Source organism: Neofelis nebulosa, chromosome 12 (genome assembly GCF_028018385.1).
Source record: "Neofelis nebulosa isolate mNeoNeb1 chromosome 12, mNeoNeb1.pri, whole genome shotgun sequence".
Classification (NCBI taxonomy): Eukaryota; Metazoa; Chordata; class Mammalia; order Carnivora; family Felidae; genus Neofelis; species Neofelis nebulosa.
In genome coordinates, this window is record NC_080793.1 from 83,199,878 (window position 1) to 83,220,740 (window position 20,863).

The window sequence follows — 20,863 nt, forward strand, 5'->3', positions numbered from 1 at the left end:
TGCCTTGTAGGACACGAGACCCCTCACTGATTTTAATGGCTTACGATATTCCTTTCTTAGTTTACTCTAATTTATTGAACCAACGCCCTATTGATAGTCCTTTTGTTACCAACTCATTATTGTCGACAATTGAATATTATGAGTTTTCGTGCACTTGTGCAGCACAAAAGTGTCTGAAATACTTGACTGTTTTACAATAAACACTCATCATTCTTGAATATTTCTGTGATAAATTCCTAGAAATGGATTTTCTGGGCTAAAGCTTCTTGCTAAGCAAGTCTCTACAAATGTTTATATTCATGACTACTCTACAATGAAAATGCTTGTTTTCTTACATCTCCAACAATGCAGTACATTACCAAGTTTTATTTTGTTTTGGCCAATCTGATAGGTACAAAATATTGTCACTGCTTTCTTTTGCATTTCTTTAATTATTATAGAGGCTGAGCATCTTTTCATAGATCTCTTGGTCATTTCTGGTTAATTCTAGAAACTGGCTATTATTGTTCTATGTCTGTATTTCATTTTTTTTGAAGGAATTATGTTGTTTATTTAAAATTATTTTTCTAGTCAGTTATTTAGCTATGATATTATTCCTGGCAAATCATTGTGCATATCATGAGGTCTTTTTTTTTAATATAAAATTTATTGTCACATTGGTTTCCATACAACACCCAGTGCTCATTCCAACAGGTGCCCTCCTCAATGACTATGTCTGTATTTCTACTTGCTTATCTTTTCTTGTTGATTTGTCAAAGTTCTTGTCATATAAAGGAATATAGCCCTTTATTATGTCATTTGTATAAATTCCTAAGGCCTTCTTTCAACTTTTTATTTTAAATTTAATGTAGTTATATTTACCAGTATTTTCTAAATTCTGGGTTTGTGTCATGCTTAGAAAGTCCTTCTCCATATATTTATGCTTTCTTCAAGTATTTTTATGATTTCATTATTTTACATTTGTATTTTTGAAGCATACAGCATTTATTTTAATGTAAAGTATGAGATGGAGTCCCAGTTTCTTCTTGTCACAAATGGCTAATCAGTTGGCCGGATACCACTCATTAAATAATCCATCTTTTCTGTACTAATTTGAAATGCCACATTTACGATGCACTAATCAAATATAGTTGGTGTATTTCTGGGATCTATTTACCTTAGCCCCTGAACCAGAATGTGGCAATTTACTTTTGAATAAATACATTCTTAACAGAAAAACAAAATACTACTTGCTGTGGAGTTCAACATCCCTAGACAAAATGGAAAATTCCTCTTTACTAATTCATCTTTCAAGATGAATCTTTGGCAGTAGGGTTAAAATAACTAAAAAATTCAAATTTGGCATCATGCCCAAGTCACTGTGAGCTTTACCCACAATTCCTTACCCCCACTTTACGTGTCAAGGAGGGATTAATAATGTTCATCTCTCGATGTCTGGCCAGTGTGTTCAGAGTGACAAAATAACCACAAATTGAAAGTCTTGTATATAATAAAGGTTTCTGGCATCAATCTAAGCAGTGGAACTTCTCCTCTGAAAGAGGCCCTGAGTATGAATGGATGTTTAGGTTCATATGTAGATGTAACTACGAATCTCTTTTTTCAGCTAGTGTGTCTAACCCTGTGTAGGTTTCCACTGAACATGTAAAGCAGACATGGTATTTTAGTTTAAGGGAACGTATCTGAATGGATACAGTTCACACAAAATCAACAACGGGAATTCCAGTCTGCTTTCTTGCCTGTGTGTGTGCTTGTGTGTGCGCGTGTATGTGCGTGCCTGTGTGCATGTGTAAGACTCCCCTTACCACAGCATGAAGGAAAAGAATGACCCTGTAACCCACCATCTCAGGACCTCTTATGGAATGCCACATTGTGCCTTTTGATTCCATTGTGTGGGTTTTATACATTAACTCAGTCCTCCATTTACCCCAGGGATACAGGAGTGCTGAGGCACAGGGGCACATGTACTCCCAATGTTTATAGCAGCGCTTTCAACAATAGCCAAATTATGGAAAGAGCCTAAGTGTCCATCAAATGATGAATGGATAAAGAAGATGTGGTTTATACACACAATGGAATACTACTTGGCAATGAGAAAGAATGAAATCATGCCTTTTGCAGCAACGTGGATGGAACTGGAGGGTATTATGCTGAGTGAAAAAGTCAGTCATAGAAAGATGGATTATCATATGTTTTTACTCATATTTGGATCTTGAGAAACTTAACAGAAGACCATGGAGGGAGGGAAGGGGAAAAAATAGTCACAAACAGAGATGGAGGGAGGCAAACCACAAGAGAATCTTAAATAGAGAACAAACTGAGGGGGGTGGGCAGAGGAGAGGGGGACATGGGTGATGGGCATTGCAGAGGGCACTTGTTGGGATGAGCACTGGGTGTTGTATGTAAGCCAATTTGACAATAAATCATATTTCAAAAAAAAAATACCTCACTCCTCCTATGTAACACCTGTCTGTAGGGTTAACTTGCCTATTAGAGTAGGCACAAAGCCTAGGGTCCTCAATACTTCTAGGGGGCCACAAAACTGTTTTAATTTCTTTTCGAATCAGAAGCAAAAAAAAAAAAAAAAGCAAAAAGAAAATGTTTTTTCATATAATATTAGCATTATATTATTAGCATATTCATCCTTATTATAATCTTATTATAATATTGGTCTTTGAAGGGTGGGGACCACAAGAGCCATAACACAGCCTCGCCAGTCCCTCAAAATTACAAAGGGACAATTAAACATTTTAGGTCTTACATCTCTATTCTCTTCCTGGAAACTCACAATTAAAGGCTCACAGGAGCTCTGCAATGAAAACAACTCAACCCAACCTAACAACAACAGGAACAAATTAAACAACTTCGTTTTTACTCTAGGGTTCTCAAGGCTTATTTGATCCGGGAACTTTTTTTTCTTCTCCATCATAATTACTATCTTCTCCGAGCAATCCATGGAAGAATTTAGGAAATAATTAGCTTTCTATCGCATTACGATTCAACACTGATTGAGAGTCTAGGGCTGAAATTTCTCAACCATCTGTTTTTTTTCTTAAGCAGACTGCTGCCCGGAAGCCTAAAGGATTATTCCTTGCTCTATGCAAATAGAACAAGAATGATAACTTGATGCTCTTTCAGCAGTCTCCCACCAACACGGCCCCGCCTTTCCATTCGGCAGGAGAATCTTCTTGTTGCCCAAGCTTCAGATTTATGCTACACCGCTCACTGAGACCCATTTCCATTCCGCTTTCTTGATAGGTTTGCAGCAGCGTGAGGATGAAAATAATTCCCACATGGCAAGGAAGGGTGAAAAGCTGCTGTCCTGAATCCCAGAACATGTTACTCCTTAACCTATCAGACCTTACTAAGAGTGACTTAAAATCTCTCGGTTCTCAAAAGGTTGCTCCAGGAACAGATTTCTTGGTTCCATCTGCGTTCCGGCTGTTCCCACAACCACACAGCCTACCGAGTTGGGCAGTGCTTGGCTGCACGAATGCTTAAAATTACAATGTGCTTTCAAAATTCAATCCACAGCAAAACTGACCTCACCTAGAAGCATCTCCAAGTTACATTTAATAAAACGATAGGAGTTTGAGGTAGAAGGCAGAAGAAGGGTAAGGGGGACTGGGGTATAAAATAAAAGAAGAAAGTGTCTTTTTTTTTTTTAAGTTTATGCTAACTAATGTCTCTTTTTTAATATATTTTTTAATTTTTTAAAAAATTATTTAAATGCTTATTTATTTTTGAGAGACAGAGCATGGGGAGGGGCAGAGAGAGAGGGAGACACAGAATCCCAAGCAGGCTCCAGGCTCTGAGCTGTCAGCACAGAGCCTGACGTGGGGCTCGAACTAATGAACCACGAGATCATGACCTGAGTGGAAGCTGGACACTTAACCGACTGAGCCACCAGGTGCCCTGATGTCCCCTTTTTAAAATCAGTTTTCTTATTGATAGAAAAAGTCAAAGACCCTATGTCCTTTCTTTTCAGTTTTCCAGGGTTTATCCATTAGGGAGATGGTCTCTATTATTTTTTCTGGAAGCAAATGCATTTGTCTGCCCTTAGTGCTTTAAATAAAATACGTATGTTTCTCAACCGGGAGATGCTTGAAGCCTTTTGGTTAAATGGAAGCCATCAAATCTAGGTGGCCATAAGATTTTTTACAATTAGGAAACAAAATTTCTTTTAAGGAAAGAAAACTGCTCGTTTAACTACAGACCTGAATCCTAGAAGATAGAGAACTTAGTTTCCTGAATACACGGTATTTAGCAAAACAAACAATGATGGCAACAAAAGTGAAAATACAGTTTGGCCATGTCTTGCTTTGTACACCTTTTATCATGCCCAGTGGAATTCGCTAAAATTATTTGTCCATAGGTCTGCCTGTCTTTCTTAATGTAGAAAAGTCCTCAAGGATAGAGAGCTTGTGATATGTGGCTTGGTCTTTCAAATGCCTACCACAGTGGCTAACATATATTAGAAGCTTAATGAAGCTTATTGGATGAAGATGTAAATATTAACTGGCTGGGGCACCTGGGTGGCTTCGTGGGATCGAGCCCCATGTTGGGCTCTGCACTGAGAGCTCAGAGCCTGCTTGGGATTCTCTCTCTCTGCCCTTCCCCTGTCCATGCTCTCACCCCACCTCAAAAATAAACTTTATGAACAAACAAATAAATAAATATCGAGTGGCTTTGCAATAGTATCACCAACTGGAAATTGTCAATATGTCTGTGACTATTAGTTATATTGTTACTGTTCATCCTAAAAACTGATACTCTGCAACCATACAGCGAAAGCTCCCAAGACGTAGTGCTTAAACTAAATAGAATTTCATAAGATCCCATCTCTGAAGGGCATGTATTTGTGTGTGTGTGTGTGTGTGACAGGCAGAGAGATTATCTCCTTTGGCTGGCAAAGTCTGATAAAATTGCTTACACTGATTTTATTTCCTATTAAAGCCCTACCTGGGCTCATTATTTTTGAGTCAATAGAGATATCTGTAACTTTTTTTTTCAGAAGCTATTGAATGCTTACAAAAATAGTAACAAAGGAAAAAGAAACTATTTTAAAGGCAAATCACTTCGATAATCTTGAACAACCCAACTGGAGCAATTGGAAGGACAGTTAATAAATGCCTCATCAGCTAACAAATATGATAGGTACCCTACTATATACCAGGTGCTTGGTGGAGGGGACGCAAAGGTAATAACAGAACTGACGTTTACGTCTAATCACTAATCTTGAAAGGCTCGTGAACTAGTTGGGGAGGTAATACAATATACCTGAAACAAAACACTAATAAGAAAATAGGAACAGAGCAGTGATTTTAAATCATGTTTCCACAGGTCAGTGCTATTCTAGAAACAGAAGTGAGGTATCTTCTGCCAAAAATGAATAATGGTAGCCTATTTCTTGGTTTATGAATTGGTAAAAGAAAAAAAAATGGTTATTAGAATTATATCAATTTTGTATTTTTATCCTATCCATCTTACTTAAACTTTGGTGTTACTACCACATAGCTATTAATAAGATGGCAAAGAAATATAAATCTGTAGCAAACACATACGAAGAGAAAAAGAATTCTGAAATTGCCGAGGACTTAATCTCATAGTTTCTTATTTTTAAGGAAATATACTCCTGGTTGTAATATTGTATTTTTTTTTGGTAATATTGTATTTTTTATAGAACAGTCATATTTACTTCTGGTAAAAGTGTTCCCAGTTTGTGGGATGAATTAAATATATCAATATTTTATGGTGCTCATACCTGATGACCATAATATTCAGGTATTTTTCTACTGAAATAAGTTGGGAAACAGATGTCAAACAGAACAAGCAAACAATTTTATCAATTTTTGTCTATTTATATACTGAAATTGCAGATAGGCTATAGGCTGTTAATGCTACACATTTTCAGATAATAAGGTACACCAATGAGAGCAACAGAGCCTGAAAATGTTTTCCTGAAGTATGTGGTATCTCAAATAAACTTTGAAGGATACATCAAATCTGGAAAAAAATGCTTTTGAAATGCAAAGAGAGGCAATAGTTATTTTTATGGCATCTGGTGGTAACGTTAATTTTACAGCCACATTTTAAATAATATTATTCACATTGTTCAGGTCATTGTACATTATAGAAATTTTTTAAACTACTAAAGCATCAAAAGAGGAAAATAACCATACTAGTCCAGTGGACTAGTACTAACATTTTGATGTACTTGATTTTCTGTGCCACTTTTTAACAGTTGTAATTAACTGACAACATAATTTTGTATCCAGAGTTTTTCAGTTAAGATGAAAACTTAAACTTTTTCTCACATTATTAAAAAAAAAATCTGTCTGGAGTGCGTGGGTGCGTCAGTTGGTTAAGAGACCAACTTTGGCTCAGGTCATGATCTCATGGTTCGTGGGTTCGCGCCGCACATCAGACTCTGTGCTGACAGCTCAGAGCCTAGAGCCTGCTTCAGATTCTGTGTCTCTCTCTCTCTCTCTCTCTGCTCCTCTCCTGCTTGCACTCATTTCTCTCTCTCTCTCTCAAAAATAAATAAAACATTAAAAAAATTTTAATAAAAAAATAAGATAAAATAAATCTGTGGATGTGGTATCTTTAACAGATACATAATTTAACACCGTAAAGATATATCAATTTATGTACTATTCCCTTATTCTGTATATTTAGGTTAAAGTGTTTCATCCTTCACTATTATAAGCCTGAAATGAACAGAGTAGTTGATGTCTTTGTTTGCCTCTGTCCATTTCCTGCTCTTTGTGGTACGTAGGTCTTGCTCTGTCCTCCATCAGCCATGCGGTTTGAGGAGGACTGACCCAGCTTCAGGAGTGGGAGCCCGGCAGTTATTGGCCATGGAGGTTGGTTCAGGGAGAGGCATATAATCATTTAAAAAAGATAGTATGTTAGAGCGCCTGGGTGGCTCCATTGGTTGGGTGTCTGTCTGACTGTTGGTCAGATAAATAAATAAACTTAACAAAAAAAAATTTTTTTTAAATACATTCCCATGACACTCTTCACTCAGAAAGATCATTCAGAAACTTCCGAGGCAGAATTACTATTTGTAGCACCAGAGTGTCTCCCAAACTATCACATAAACATAGCCGTAGCACAAAATTCTCGTTTAAATCATTCAAGGTCACAGTGAATGTGATTCAAGAAAAATAAAGAGGGGGCCTGACCTGTTTGGCAAACAGAAAGGAAAGGAAGGGGACCTATAAAAGCAAATGTATTAAAGTTTAGGACATCTACGTTTCATAATTGTAATTTAGTTCATAATTTAGTTCATTCATTTAAAATTCTGTGACAAAAGTACTATTCTGTGGATTAGAAAGGTTTCTGAATTACCAAATGTTAGCAGAACTAAAATCATCAACAACAACCCTCTTTACCCGAAGGGTGCTGAATGTCTGTTCTACACATACCCTTCCGGTCCTCAGACTGAGGAGCTCAGGGACTGAGAGAGAAAGAAGGGAATCAGTAAGGAACTTGAAATCAAGGAAGAGTATCTACTGCTACCAGAAGAGACATGTCTAGTTTTGGCTGTACAGAGTCATATCAAAGGCTGAAAGATGTGGTCACACTGTTGTGAAGTCTGAATGAATTTAGTGAATCCTGGAATCTTCAGGTCACTGCTGACAAAAAGAAACCTAAATGAGTAAAAGTTCATGGATCCCTTCCCTCTTTTCAAGCAACAAATAGTGCTTGTTATGTACAGGGCAGGCTGATGGAGCTTGGGAGCTCGGAGATCACACTAAAGGAAATTATCTATGAGCCAGTGGGAGACAAATTTGTCTAATACAAGGCTCTAAGCTAGTATACGCAGAGACTTCTGATCCACATGCAGTGCTGGGCAAGCTTTAATTTAAAACCCATTCTGGGGCGCCTGGGTGGCTCAGTCCATTAAGCATCCCTCTTGGTTTCAACGCAGGTCATGATCTCACAGTTCGTGGGTTCGAGCCCCGCATACGGCTCTGTCTGATGGCACAGAGCCTGCTTGAGAGTCTGTCTCCCTCTCTCTCTGCCCCTCCCTTGCTCTCTCTCTCTCTCTCAAAAAAAAAAAAAAAAAAATAATAATAATAAATAAATAAATAAACATTAAAAAATTTAAAACCCAGTCCCTTGGCTATAGTATAGTTACCAGCTACAATGGCTGGCAGTTTGCCAATGTTTTATATACTGCCTTCTGAAACAATGAATAGCAGTTCTGACCCTCATTAAAAGTAGATGGATACAAATATTTTAAGTGCCTTCTAAAAATATGTATAATATATTAGGAGAATACAGGAAAACTTGAGATAGAAGAACAAGACCAAAGGAAGAGCTAAGACATAGATATGACTGCCCTGTGGATCCGCTCATTTCCTGCAATGACCCGCAAACTTGGCTTTGAGTTTTCTGCCAGCCAAGACACAAAGAGTAACATGAGCACTTGAGATGAGGATTTGCACTGTCCATTAGGAACAGGCATATTTGTGTTATTCATGGGAGGATGGGGCAGGAGGAAGGAGTTTTCCAGATATTAATATTTGGTAACTAATTAGTTATGAAGGTCTCTAAGCTGCCATTATAACCATTATTACTTTCATTCATATAGCACTTAAAGCTCTGCAGGGTAATTTACACACTTTCTTTAGTTTGCACAAAAATCTGTGATGCAAGATTTGAGAGGATGGTGTTATTAAAGCAATAATGTATCTCTCACTCATGCATCAAGGAGCTTTGCCTCACTGGGAACACAATGAAAAGGAGAAAATAAGTAGAAAGATCTCTGAGATACCAAACCAAATAGCACCAAGGGTATGCATAGAAAAGAGCTCCTCACTCAGAACCTATATCCCCTTACTTAACCTGAAATTCTAATAAGGTTAGCAAACTTCCTTCCTAAAACCACAGCAGATTAAAAGTTAACAGAACAGGGGCTGTTACAGAGAGGCACTCTGAAAGGACCCCCAAAAGCAGTGTGGTGTAGAAACTGAAAACCCTAAAAACACTCACCAAGTAGCATGGGCAAGGATGTGTCAAGGGGTCAGAGTTTCTCTCGCCTGGACCCTGACCCTCCATGAATCAGTTGTTCACATAGGAAATGACATGAGATCATGATCACCCGCCCCCAACCCTTACAGCCTTTCAGAGACCTTCCATGGCTGATAAGATAAAATCCTTATTTAAAATGGCCCACAAGGTCTGGCAAGTTCTGGCTTCTGCCGCCTGCCTCTCTGGCCAGTCTCACATTCCCTCTCACTTCTACCCTACCTGCGTGGACTGCTGTTGCACAATATCTTCTCTCTACCTTGGAAGTGTTTCACGGCCGCCTCTCCTGGGCAATCCCAAAGGTCATTTCCTTGGGAAGCTTTACCGAATCCTGGAGTCTAGATTAGGTTTCCCTGTGAACCCTCAGCCCCTTGGCATTTGAGAGTTGATCCCAGTTGCATTTGTTAGTCTGATTGTTTGATACCTGTTTGCTCCGGGGGCTGTGAGTTCTGGGAGGACGACGGCCAGGTCTGGAACACATGCAGAATAGATATTTACTGAAAAAGAAAAATGGTATGTGATGTCACAGGACAAGCATGATACATCTCCCTGGTAAGTATTTCAATTTTACTACAAGATCTTTTCAGGAAGGGAGAATCTATTATTTTCTTTATTAAAGAAAAAATCTGAAAAATCCTTTATGGAGTAAAATGCAAAACTCATATGAATTTTAAAGCTAAAACAAGATCCCAGGAATGCTTCAGCCTCTGCCCTCCCCCACCCCCCACGCTTCTGAAGGCATTGTGCTTACTATGGAAACACGGTTTGGTAAAAGATCCATTTCCCCAGGCATCTGGATAACCAAGGCTCACATGCAAATATAACTTATTATTACTGAGAAATCTGTCCCGAAGAGGGGGAGTGACTTGGCACGTGTTACACGGCCAATTACAGGTGAGGCTGACGCCAGGACCCAGGTCTCCGGGGGCCTGTCCTGCCCACTGCTTTTCATTAACACACAGCACCTGCCACCTGCTCCCTACTGCAAAGGTCCCCTCCCTCCCGGCCACGTCTGGGGCTGATGCCCTAAGCCAGCCTCAAATACATTTCAAGTTCCGACCAACCAGAATTGAGAAGCGGGGGGGAGGGGGTGGAAACCCAGGCGGTCCGTTCCCGGCATCATAAGCTGGAGGCTTTTCGCCTGGCCCTCAGGACTGGGCAGTGTCCCTCGAGGGCTGCAAACGCGGCCAAGCTTCGCTCGGGCCCAAACCCGAGGGGCTCTCCCCCTAGCGGCGCAAACGCAGGACTGCAGCGCGTGCCGGAGCCACCGTCAGGCTGCTCTTCTGAGAAGTGCAGGCGGTATTCACGGGGCTGGGAAGCGGGGAAGCGGGAAAGCTCGGGAGTAACTAACGAAAGACAACACCCCGCAGGAGCCGACGCGGCTGCCCGGCTTCGCGGTCCTGCGCGCAGAGGTTGGCCTCAGCTGCCGCTTGAGGAAACCGAGACCCCCTCGGGCTTCCGCCGGGGAGGGCGGAGGTCCCCGGCCGGCACCTCCGGGATGCGGCCGCATTTCCCGCTCCGTGCGCCCGGCCCGCGCACGCCGGGGCTCGCCGGCTGGGCCAGGGCGCTAGCGGCGGCGGCGGCAGGCACGCGCGCCGCGCACGCCCACCCACGCCGGGGCTGGCGCGCTGGGGCGGGCGGCCGCTGGGGGACGCCGCCTCGCCGCCTCGCCGCCTCGCCGCCTCGCCGCCTCGCCGCCTCGCCGCCTCGCCGCCTCGGGCTCGCGCCGCGCGCGTGCGCGCGGGTGGGCGTGGGTGGCAGGGGCGCTACTAGCGCCGGCGTGCGCGCGCGCGCTCCCCCGGGCGCCCTCCCGCGCAGGCCGGCCCGGCTCGGCCCCGGCGCGCGTCACGAGGGGCGGGCGGGCGGGCGGGCAGAAGGGGGTGGGGCCGCGGACCGGAGGGGCCCGAGCGGCGGCTGCCGAGCCCTAGCCGGAGCTGGGCGAGGGCGGCTGCGGTCCCGGCGGCGGCGGCGGCGGGAGAAGATGGTGGCTCTGGAGGTAGGAGCGGCTGGAGCAGAGCTTTATTCCCGGGCTTGGCACCGGCGCTGTCATTAGCGCCGCCTGCTCCCGCGGGCCCGCGAACCCAGCTGTCAGGCAAGGTACCGCCGCCAGGGAGGGGTGGGTGAGTGGGGGGGGGGGGTTGCCCGGCGCCGATGCTGCCCCCGACGGAGCCCCGGTCCTCGCCGAAGGGTGCCCCCGGGCGCGAGAGGGGCTGCATGGAACAATAGTGCGGATGAGCGGGGACAGCCGGCGACATCCAGGGGGCAATGCCTTTAGCCATGGAGCCAACGGGGCGGGGGAAGGGGGCGCCGAAGGCAGGGACGCCTGGTGTCCGGTGCGCGCTGAGGTGCGGGGTTTTGGGGGCAGCGGGCGTGCCTGATGACAGTCAAGGCAGGAGAGAGAGAGAGAGAGAGAGAGAGAGAGAGAGTAAAAGGTACAGCCAAGGGGATGGGGGTGGCGGACCGAAGGTGTTGGAGAATGACATTTCCAGGAATCCCCGCTAGGATCCCTCATCCCTCGGCCGCGACTCTCCCGGAGAGTGTGGGGATGGCAACGATGAAGGCAGGATGCACTTGGTCTGTGAGTGTGGAGAGAGGCGCTCGGGTAGGTGCGGATTTGTAAAATCCCATGTGTGTGAGTGTGTGTGTGTGTGTACTCGTGTGATTGCATCCGCGCTCCCCTAACTGCGCTCCAAACCCAGAGATCTGCCGGTGCCCTGACTCGCTGTCACCCGCTGACTGTGGGACAGTGTTTGTTATCTTGACCCTGCAATTCTGAGTACGGTCTGTGTTCTGCTCGTGTGTGTGGATGGGCGGCGTGCAGGGATTCTCACTTCCCCTTTCTCTGGCTTCTGGACATGAGGATGTGGAAGTGTGCATGTGGGCTTAGGGCGCATGGCAGGCAGGGAAATAGGATAATGGTACCCCTTCTGGGCTTGCTAGCCTTCTGGGGTTTGGAAGGGAGCTTCTATCCGGTGATACTTCTCTTCTCGGCCCCTGTTCTGTAAGGGTCTCAGATGCCCTGACTCTGCAGTTTCTATTGTTTATCTCTTGTCTGACCTGAAGAAGGGTCTTTAATGGCCACATTCATCTCTCCGTCCCCACAACTTTGAATGTCAACTAGACCTTCTCCTTTCACATTTCAGCACTGGAAACCTTAAGGCTGGAGAACCGGTGATCTTTATGTTGGTTCTTGTAGAATGAACTCTGGAGGTGTGAATAGAAAGATGGGGTCAGGGGAGTGTTTGAAAAGAAGAAAAAGATCATACTGAGAAATGTTTGGTACCCCCCTTGGTCAGCGTCACACAGGCAGGGCGTTTTCCTAAGGAAAAGGGACACTTTATTTCTACGGCTGGTGTCATCCACTCTTCCAGCTTTCACAATGGCTCGGTGGTGCCATATGTCATTCACGAACTGAAATCTCCTAAGACCCATGATAATGGGGTCCTGGGTTGGTGAGGTCTGCTTTCCTAGCCAAGGTAGCCTGCTAATAGAGAATTTGAAAAATGTCACGCTGGCAATAAGTCACCCAGTGGGAGCCAGGATGCAGAATTGCATCCAGAGTGTATAGCTCTTTAATTGTCTCTGCGTGATAAAGATAGGCTTATGTGGGCTTGGGTAGAGATAGGGAGATAGCATATTCATATGTGTGTCCACTGCAGTTTGACTCCCAGTGCCTGTATTTCTTCTGCGGTATTTGTAGGAATTAATGCACCTCTACACTTAATATCTTGAGACTTCTTTATAAAATGTTGTGTGACTAGATTAGCCTGCTGAGAACATATTTAAATCACGACACCTTAAATTCTACTGCATTGCTGTCAGAATCCAAACTGTCTGCCCCAGTCCTCTTTGAAAAGCCTCTAGCAGGCATGGCTATCCAAGTAAATATATAACACGTTGGCATCAGAGGGTTCTTTCTCTTTTTTCCTTTTTAAAAAATTTTTGTTTTGGCAAAGGTTGCATGATATTGTTGTTACATCAAAAATAATAAAACTAATGCTGTGCTCATAAGGTTTTTCTTCCTGTTTATCTTGTCTTAATTAACGATGATATATAGACCAGGTGCTCTTGAAGCTGTGGACATTACATTTCCCCATGTCCTTCAGTCAAGCCTTCTAAAATTTTAATGTGAGGTTGTTGGATCTCCTCCAAGATTTAAGGATAGATTTATAAAAATGAATTTTGAATCTTAGTTCTTTACTCCATGTCAGTTCTGCCAATGTCTTTCTGAGAAAAGTACTTATGGAATTTAAAAAGCATTCGAAGAGGTTGTGTGTGTGTGTATGTGCGTGTGTGTTTTTAAGTTGTCTTTATATTTTCAAGTAAAATCCAGAGATGTAAATGTCTTACAAGAAAGTTTAAGAATGTTAGAAATTGACAAGGTAAATACACTGTTCAGAAGAAGAAGAATTATACAACAACACAATCGATGACTCAGGCAGGAATTAGTGATTTCCTTTCTAATATAAATGTGATAATTAAAAAAAAATACAGTGGCTGGCTTTTCCAAAGACTGGACTGGTAAGGTTAATGATACAGCTTGAATCCTATAATTCAGTCTGGTAAACAGCCTTACCTTTTGCTGTAGCCCCCAGCAAGCTGTTTGTTCTGCACGGATGCATTTTCTTCACTTAAAGTACCATTAATGCTTTTCTTTTCCATTATTGGGTCTCTTAAAGAAGTTAGTTTTTCAGAAAACTTGGAAGTAAAAGGCATTTGAAAATTGGCCTGTGGGGCCAAAAGAAATAAACTATGGTACCGTGGGGAGATGGGGCCTGTGTCCTACCAGGAAAAAGTAACTGTTACTAAAATGGAGAGAATTTCAAGGACTAGAGGCCAAAGTTAACCCTTTGGGTTACAGTCATTAACTTACAAATATTTCTTAACTGCCTACTTGATCTCAGGCTGTTTGTACCTTTGAATAGAGTTTGGGGGATGTCCAGAGCGGCACAGATGTGAAGAATAGGGAGACTTAGCTCCTGCCCAGAGGAAATTCATGGCCTGGAAGGAGAGACAGGGCATGCACATAACTGACTACTATAAAAATGGGGCAAAGGTGAGGTACCTGGGTGGCCCAGTCGGTTAAGTGTCTGCCTTTTGGTTTCGTCTCAGGTCATGACCTCACAGTTTCGTGAGTTTGAACCCCATTTCGGGCTTTGCACTGGCAGCACAGAGCCTGCTTGGGATTCTCTTTCTCTCCCTCTCTCTCTGCCCCTCTGCCACTTGCACGATCTCTGTCTCTCTCAAAATCAATAAACACTGACTTAAAAAAATGGGCAAAATGGCTACATTACCCAAAAAGCCGCATTCCTCCCATGCTGTGGGTGTTCGCAAGGTATAACAATGACTTGCAGTGGAAGAATTAGTGAACATTACATGGAAGAGATCACATTTGAGCTGCGATTTATACAGGCGGTGTCTGGGCTGGCAGGGAAGGAAGGGCACGTATGAGGAGGAGTGAGTAGCAGAGACTTGGTGACAGAAAAGTGTGTGTTTGCCCAAAGAATCGTGTGTTTTGGCTGAAGTGCAGTGAATGCCAAGGGATGTAATGAGAGAGAAGGTGAGAAAGAGAGGCTTTCAAGGTTGTGGAGCAACCTGTGTGTGGATTTCAGTCAGTAAGTACCAGGGAGCCATGGGAGGCTTCTGAGAGAGAGGGTCAACAGGGTCAGAACTGTGCTTTAGGGCAACAACCTTGTAGCAATGTGCTGGACATAATGCAATGAGAAAAGACTGGTTGCACGGAGACCAGATAGAGTCCTTTGTCAAATTAGGGGTAAGAGGAAATGAGGCAGTGGGAAGAAGAAGAAGAGAAGGGCTCCAGGTGGGGTGTGGGAATAATCTAAATACTGACAAGGGAAGTCAAAAGTCATCATTGAGCTCAGCTGAGACAGTGATGGGGCTGTTGTCAGAGAGGAGGTTCAGAGGAGGGTGAGGAAGAGGAGAAAAAAGAGCTTTCATTTTGGCCATGACAGATTTGTCCAAATGAAGGGACTAGAATACAGGTGTAGGTGTCTCAGAGAGAAGTCAAAGCTACAAAGAGAGATTTGTGAGTCCTGTACTTAGGAGTGATTTTGATGTCTCAGGAATGGCCTGGGAAGAAAATGGAGCAAAACAAAGGGTAAGGGTAGGACCCTTGGGGGATGTCTGTATGTTGAGGGGTGGGGGGAAGAGAAAGAAGAGAATGGAAGCAATATTAAACAAGGGACAGCTGGAGCAATATGGTGGAAGTCACATGGTGTCACAGAAGCTGGAAAGGTGAGGGAGCCATCGCCATTCCTACATCATTCATATAGCGCACCCCATAGGGCCAAGGGCACAACAAAGGAAAAGCCAACGGATTGGACTCTTCACTTTCCTCAGTTATCTCTGAGGCAGGTGGAAGTGGGGGTTTGAGTCAGGGGTGTGGTGCATGTGGAAAGCAGTGAAGACAGACTTACTTTGAAAGAAGTTGGGTGGTGAGAGGGAAGGGGAGTTTGATGCATCAGAGAAATGACATACTATAGAGAAAGTAATGTGTTTCTCATAAGAAGGCATGGGCCTACCTTCTCATCAGAGAAAAAAGAATCCGTAGGAAAGAAGAGACATTGAAAATCTAAGAGAGACTCTTAACTAATGGAATGGAATCTTCAGGAAGGTGGGGGGATCCTGAAGGAGGGCAGAGGAAGGACTCTTGAGACAGAAGCATGGGAGCTTTGAGGTGGAAAGAGAATAATTTGGCCACAGTCTCCTAAATAAAGTCAGAGGTGGGCAGGTTGAGACCATGGGCAAAATGACAACTTGGAATATGCCTTGTGGAAATGTAGCAGTGAGTCAGTTAGGGGCGAGTAAAAGATTTCCCCCCAACTATGCGGACCACTGCACTGGGGGAGTGTGAACTTAGCCAATTAGCCCTATGTAAGCAGAGTTGGACAACTACTTATGTGATTTTTGTAATTGTGGGCATTTAATGTTGTCAAATACAGTGTTAAATCCCGTTTCCCTTAAACTCAATGAAGAGCGAAAAATGGCTACCTGTAAAATTAGCTAATTAAAAAAAATACTCCACCCGAAGTATTTCCTGTGACTATTCTCCCTGAGGGATTGCTGACTTAAATCAATAAAACATATAGTAAAAGAATGGGGGGGAAAAACGCAAGTGTTTTTAAAAAGATGGGCTTTCTCTATCTGTAACAGCAGGATATGGCTTTACCGGGGAGCGTGAAGTTGATTTTTCAAAAGGAAAATCAAATATAGCACCTCACTCAACACCATACTCATCATAAGCAGTCAATAAATATTTGTCACATGAATACATGAATAAATTTATTTTTTTAGTAAGCTAGGGATAGTATCTAAGATCTAAAATACTGGGATTTCTTTCTGATTTACACTACAGACATTGAATGAGTTACATTCCATGGCCCATACAAGTTTATGATAGAATTAAAGAAGTTTTATTTATTCATACCTGCTACATATGTTGAAGCTTTATAAAAAATTTCGTTTCACAAAATAATTGTGTATCCTTTAGGCTTTTGAGTTTTGGGGCTGTCGTGATTCTGGATGATTTTATAGCACTTCATCTGTGGTTGAGTGATGATTGGGGCGTTCTAATGATGAAAGAATCTATTCATTTCTTCAACAAACATTCCTTGAACCCCTCCTCTAGACCAGACAACTATTCTAGATTCAAGGGGTACAGTGAGGGGGAAAAGTTGCTGCTATCGCTGACCTTTTAGTGGGGGGGGAGATTAAAAAATAAATAAGCTAATATATATAATATGTCAGGGGATGGTAAGTGCCATAAAGAATAAAGTAGGGAAGACACTAGAGCGTGACGATGTTGAGGGTGCTGTTATTTTATAGAGAGTGTTAAGGGAAGGCCCTGAGCAGAGAGTTTAATGAGTAGAGGAATGAGCCATACAGCTATTAGGGGGAAGGACCTTGTAAGCAGAGAGCATGTCAGGAGCTAAAGGCCTAAGCCAGACATGCTTGGCATGATCAAGCAACAGCAGGGAGGCCTCATGGGTTTCCTTGCTTCACCAGGCTTTGTCATATCGTACCTCATAGGTGGAGCAGTCGCTTGGGGATCCTTAAGAGACTTGTAAGGCAGTGCGTTGCTTTGCCTTTCAGTCAGTCTCCCATAAGGCTGTACCAGCAGGTGCCATGTTTGGGCTGACCTGTGTGTGAGTCAGTGCTGGGTTTATCAAAAGACGGGTTGGGGCACCTGGGTGGCTCAGTCGGTTGAGCGTCCGACTTCAGTGAGTCCCCATGTGAGTCCCCATGATCTCACAGCTCACTTCATGTGAGTCCCCATGATCTCACAGCTCGTGAGTTCGAGCCCTGCATTGGGCTCTGTGCTGATGGCTCGGAGCCTGAAGCTTGCTTCGGAGTCTTTGTCTCCCTCTCTCTCTGCCCCTAACCCACTCGTATTCTGTCTCTGTCTCTCTCAACAATAAACATTTAAAAATTAAAAAAAAAAGATGGGTGTCCTTGAGCTAACATTGAAGCTGGAAAACTTGAAAACTGGCTCCGTCTGGGTAGTGATGAAGCTCTAGTCAGCTCCAGGTTGTCCCTCTCCTGGAACTGCCACATGGCTCTTCCACAGTCTGAGTCCCTCTTCAGTTATAGGCTTGCTTTTCTTCCTTCCTCTTTCATGTCCCATTCTCAAGTCCTTGAGGCTGGAACCATGTTTTGTCCATCTGGGCATACCCTACAGCCCCCAGAAATACTCTCTGCATCAGTGAGGGATCATCAAGTACTTAGGGAAAGGAATAGATGAGACATTTCCAAAGATGTAAGTAATCCAGGTGGAAAGAATGAGGGTAAAGCTCATCCACCTTGACTTGTGCAGACAGCTGGTTTAGAGGACACAAAATCACCACATGACACTCAAGTAGCTTATGCATGCGGGGCCTGAGACAGGGGCTTGGGTGCAGGTAGTTTTAGTGGGGAGGTGATCCCAAGAAGCATGAGTGAGAGGGTGGAGAAAATGAGACTGGGAAGAAAAGAAAGCCAGTAAGAGGTGGGCTGATGAGCAGATTACCATTGTGGGCAATGGAGGCTCGGTTCTGCTGGGATAGCATAGAATGCACCTTATCGTTGTCCAGCAAGTGGTGGGGAAACCAGGATGTTCATCCATCATGTGATACTAGATATGCCGAATCCCCAGAACTTTAGGAGTGCCAGTAATGGCCTGAGCAAGCCTGGGAGGCACCAGAGAAAGCCCTGGGGTGGATAAGCAGAAGGCAGAGCGGGCTGGAGGTGGGGATTTGTCAGTGTGCATGGGAAGTGTCCCGCAGAGCTGAGAAGGGGGCTGAGGAGACGTGAAGCAGGGCTTCATTTGGCATGGAACAGACAGAGCGTAAAGAATCTTGTAACAGATAAGAATCAGTCTGATAGCAGTTATTGGTGTTTTAATTTAGGGATTTTAATGCATTGCAATAGCTACCTGCAATCTGGTTCACTCACGTGCGGACCGCGAGGAGCCTCGGTTATGTGGGATGCAGGTCACCATATATGCCCACGTATAAGGTACCCTTGATGATAAGGTGGTCCCCAGTTGTCCCATGAGATGGTTTTTAAAAAGACTTTACATCAACTTGAAAAAAGCACATTTTAGGGATACAGATAAAGGGTGAAATGTATACTTGTATTCAATTTTTAACTTACTTACTTATAGTTAAAATCGTATTGTGTAAAAATTAGCAATTTCAAAAATATGACATCCTTCTATTCTCACACTGTATGATATTATTTATTCCACTGTTTCACCGGCTCCTTTGACTTCAGAGTCTTTTTCGTCATTAGGCCACGTTTGATGTGTTAATTTCTAACTTGTTTGAAATACAGTAGTTCTTTTTTTTATTTTAATGTTTATTTATCTTAGAGAGAGACAGAGTGTGAGCAAGGTAGGGGCAGAGAGAGAGGGAGATACAGAATCTGAAGCAGATTGCAGGCTCCGAGCTATCAGCACAGAACCCCACAGGGCTCAGACTCACAAACGAGATCATGACCTGAGCCAAAGTCAGATACTTAACCGACGAAGCCACCCCGGTGCCCCAAACTATAGTACTTCCTAAATGCTTGTATGATGCTGCCACTACAAACTATATCCCAAGCCCTGTGTGCCCATTTACATAAGAACAGTTGTTCCTATAGGTGTATATTCACAATCTCACAACCCAGCACGTCTGAATTATTTGGATAAGGACATCCAATACAGGAAGCTGTGAAGAAATATTTACTTAAATTGGTATTAAAAGTGTGGCCTCCTTCGTGCATGTATGCATGTATTCATTCATTCATTTATCCATCCTTTTTCAATCATGTGACCTCCATACACATTCCTGTGTAATATCAATGGTGATCATTTCAGGCTCTCTTCCCCAGATTTTTTTTTCAAGTAATCTGCCTACCCCTCCTTTTCATGAAATCTTCAGGCTTACTGGGAAAAATGTTTTTGACATGGTTTCTCCCTTTAAAATCATCTGTAGTCACAACCAGCATTAATGAATTGCTTGATTTCAGCTCTTGTTATCTTGGAGATAATGGGCTCTTTGCTTTCGGGTGTTCAGAAGAAAGTAATTGAGAGAATGCCTCATAACGTGGAGCTTTCTATGGAGTCAAACTAAATCTTTTTCCAAAATCTAATTTTTGGGTGGTAGTAATACCATCACTGTCCACTAAGTTTCCTCTCCAGCCCCTTTCTCTTCTGCTCCCTGGTAAATCAACTCGTGTAAAACATACAGTCCCCATTTATTTCATAAAGGAGTTGGTTAGTTATCATTCTAAATAACGTAATCATTCATGTTTCTGATTTCTAATACATCCTGTATCTTGAAATCAATTCTGTATTCATTGTCAGATACACCTTATTTTAAAGACCAGGTATACTTGACAAGTTATGCATACTTTTTCCTCCTGTCAATTGTAGTATGTTTTAAATGCAGAGGAAGAGTTTGACATTGAAAACGTTCCCACTCATCAGGAATAATTAGCCCTTAACATGACTGTTCAGTGAATTAGGATTCTTATACCGGACTTCCCTGAAGTGATCACACTCTTCTTCGGTGGCTTTAAAATTTTTTGGACCATGATCCCTACTGAGAATACAATTTACATCATAGCCTGGCAATACAGATGACTAAATGTAAACACACATGTACACACACACACACGCACACACTTATCACTGAAACACAGAGGTTTCACTCAACAGTGCTTGTCCTTTATTATGTATGGTACACTCTGATATTTTCTGTTTTGTTCTGTTCTAGTCCATATGGTTGGCAACCCATTAAAATGATTTCAGCACTAATGGGTTCTGACATGTAGTTCAAAAAACACTGTTCTGTTGTATTACATCCATCAAAAAGAGTGCTTCTTTTTCTTATGGTGTGAAATGATTCTGTGTCAGAAGTTTAGGGTTTATTTCTTTCAGATCATCAGCATACCTAGACATCGGGCGGTGTGCACGTACAATGTCACAGTAGTCCTAAGAGGAAACTTTATTTTTCAGTCAATGTCTTATTTCTGAAAGAAGAAATTATTAGTGTGGAAAATGGAAAGCAGAATCAAATCTTAGTGGCTTTCCTGGGCTGTGCACACCACGCCTAGGCGCTGGGCCCTGACCTCACCGTTGGACTGATTACTCACTGGCCTGCCTAATCTCTCCTTACAATTCTTTCCTCCCCTTCTGCCTTCCTGCCTCTTTCCCAAGCTGTGGCCACCAAGCCCCGGGAGTTCAATTACTTAATTCTCAATTGCAACCTAATATATTTCTTCCCTGATGTGAAAATAGTTTTTACACCCAATTCTCTTCCAAATAACTTGAAAGTACACGAAT

General features: G+C 43.1%; 1 protein-coding gene and 1 long non-coding RNA gene across 9 annotated transcripts in view; one reads left to right on the plus strand and one right to left on the minus strand.

Moving 5' to 3' along the window:
- The window catches only part of LOC131492094 (uncharacterized), a 57,493-nt gene extending 46,793 nt beyond the window's left edge, over positions 1–10,700 (minus strand). Inside the window, exons 1-2 of the long non-coding RNA XR_009251846.1 lie at positions 10,101–10,700; positions 9,461–9,533 (exon numbers count right to left, since the gene is read on the minus strand). This is a non-coding gene — a long non-coding RNA (uncharacterized LOC131492094). The remainder of the gene's footprint in view (positions 1–9,460; positions 9,534–10,100) is intronic.
- A 199-nt stretch (positions 10,701–10,899) lies between these two features.
- Positions 10,900–20,863, plus strand: part of APBA1 (amyloid beta precursor protein binding family A member 1) — a 208,905-nt gene continuing 198,941 nt past the window's right edge. For 5 of the 8 annotated variants that reach the window (XR_009251847.1, XR_009251848.1, XM_058695747.1 and 2 more), the window contains exon 1: positions 10,907–11,133. The gene's annotated coding sequence lies outside the window, so the exon portion shown is untranslated. Of the gene's footprint in view, positions 11,134–11,492; positions 11,639–20,863 lie in introns of those variants that run through there. The other 3 variants (XM_058695743.1, XM_058695745.1, XM_058695744.1) reach the window with 3 other exon arrangements.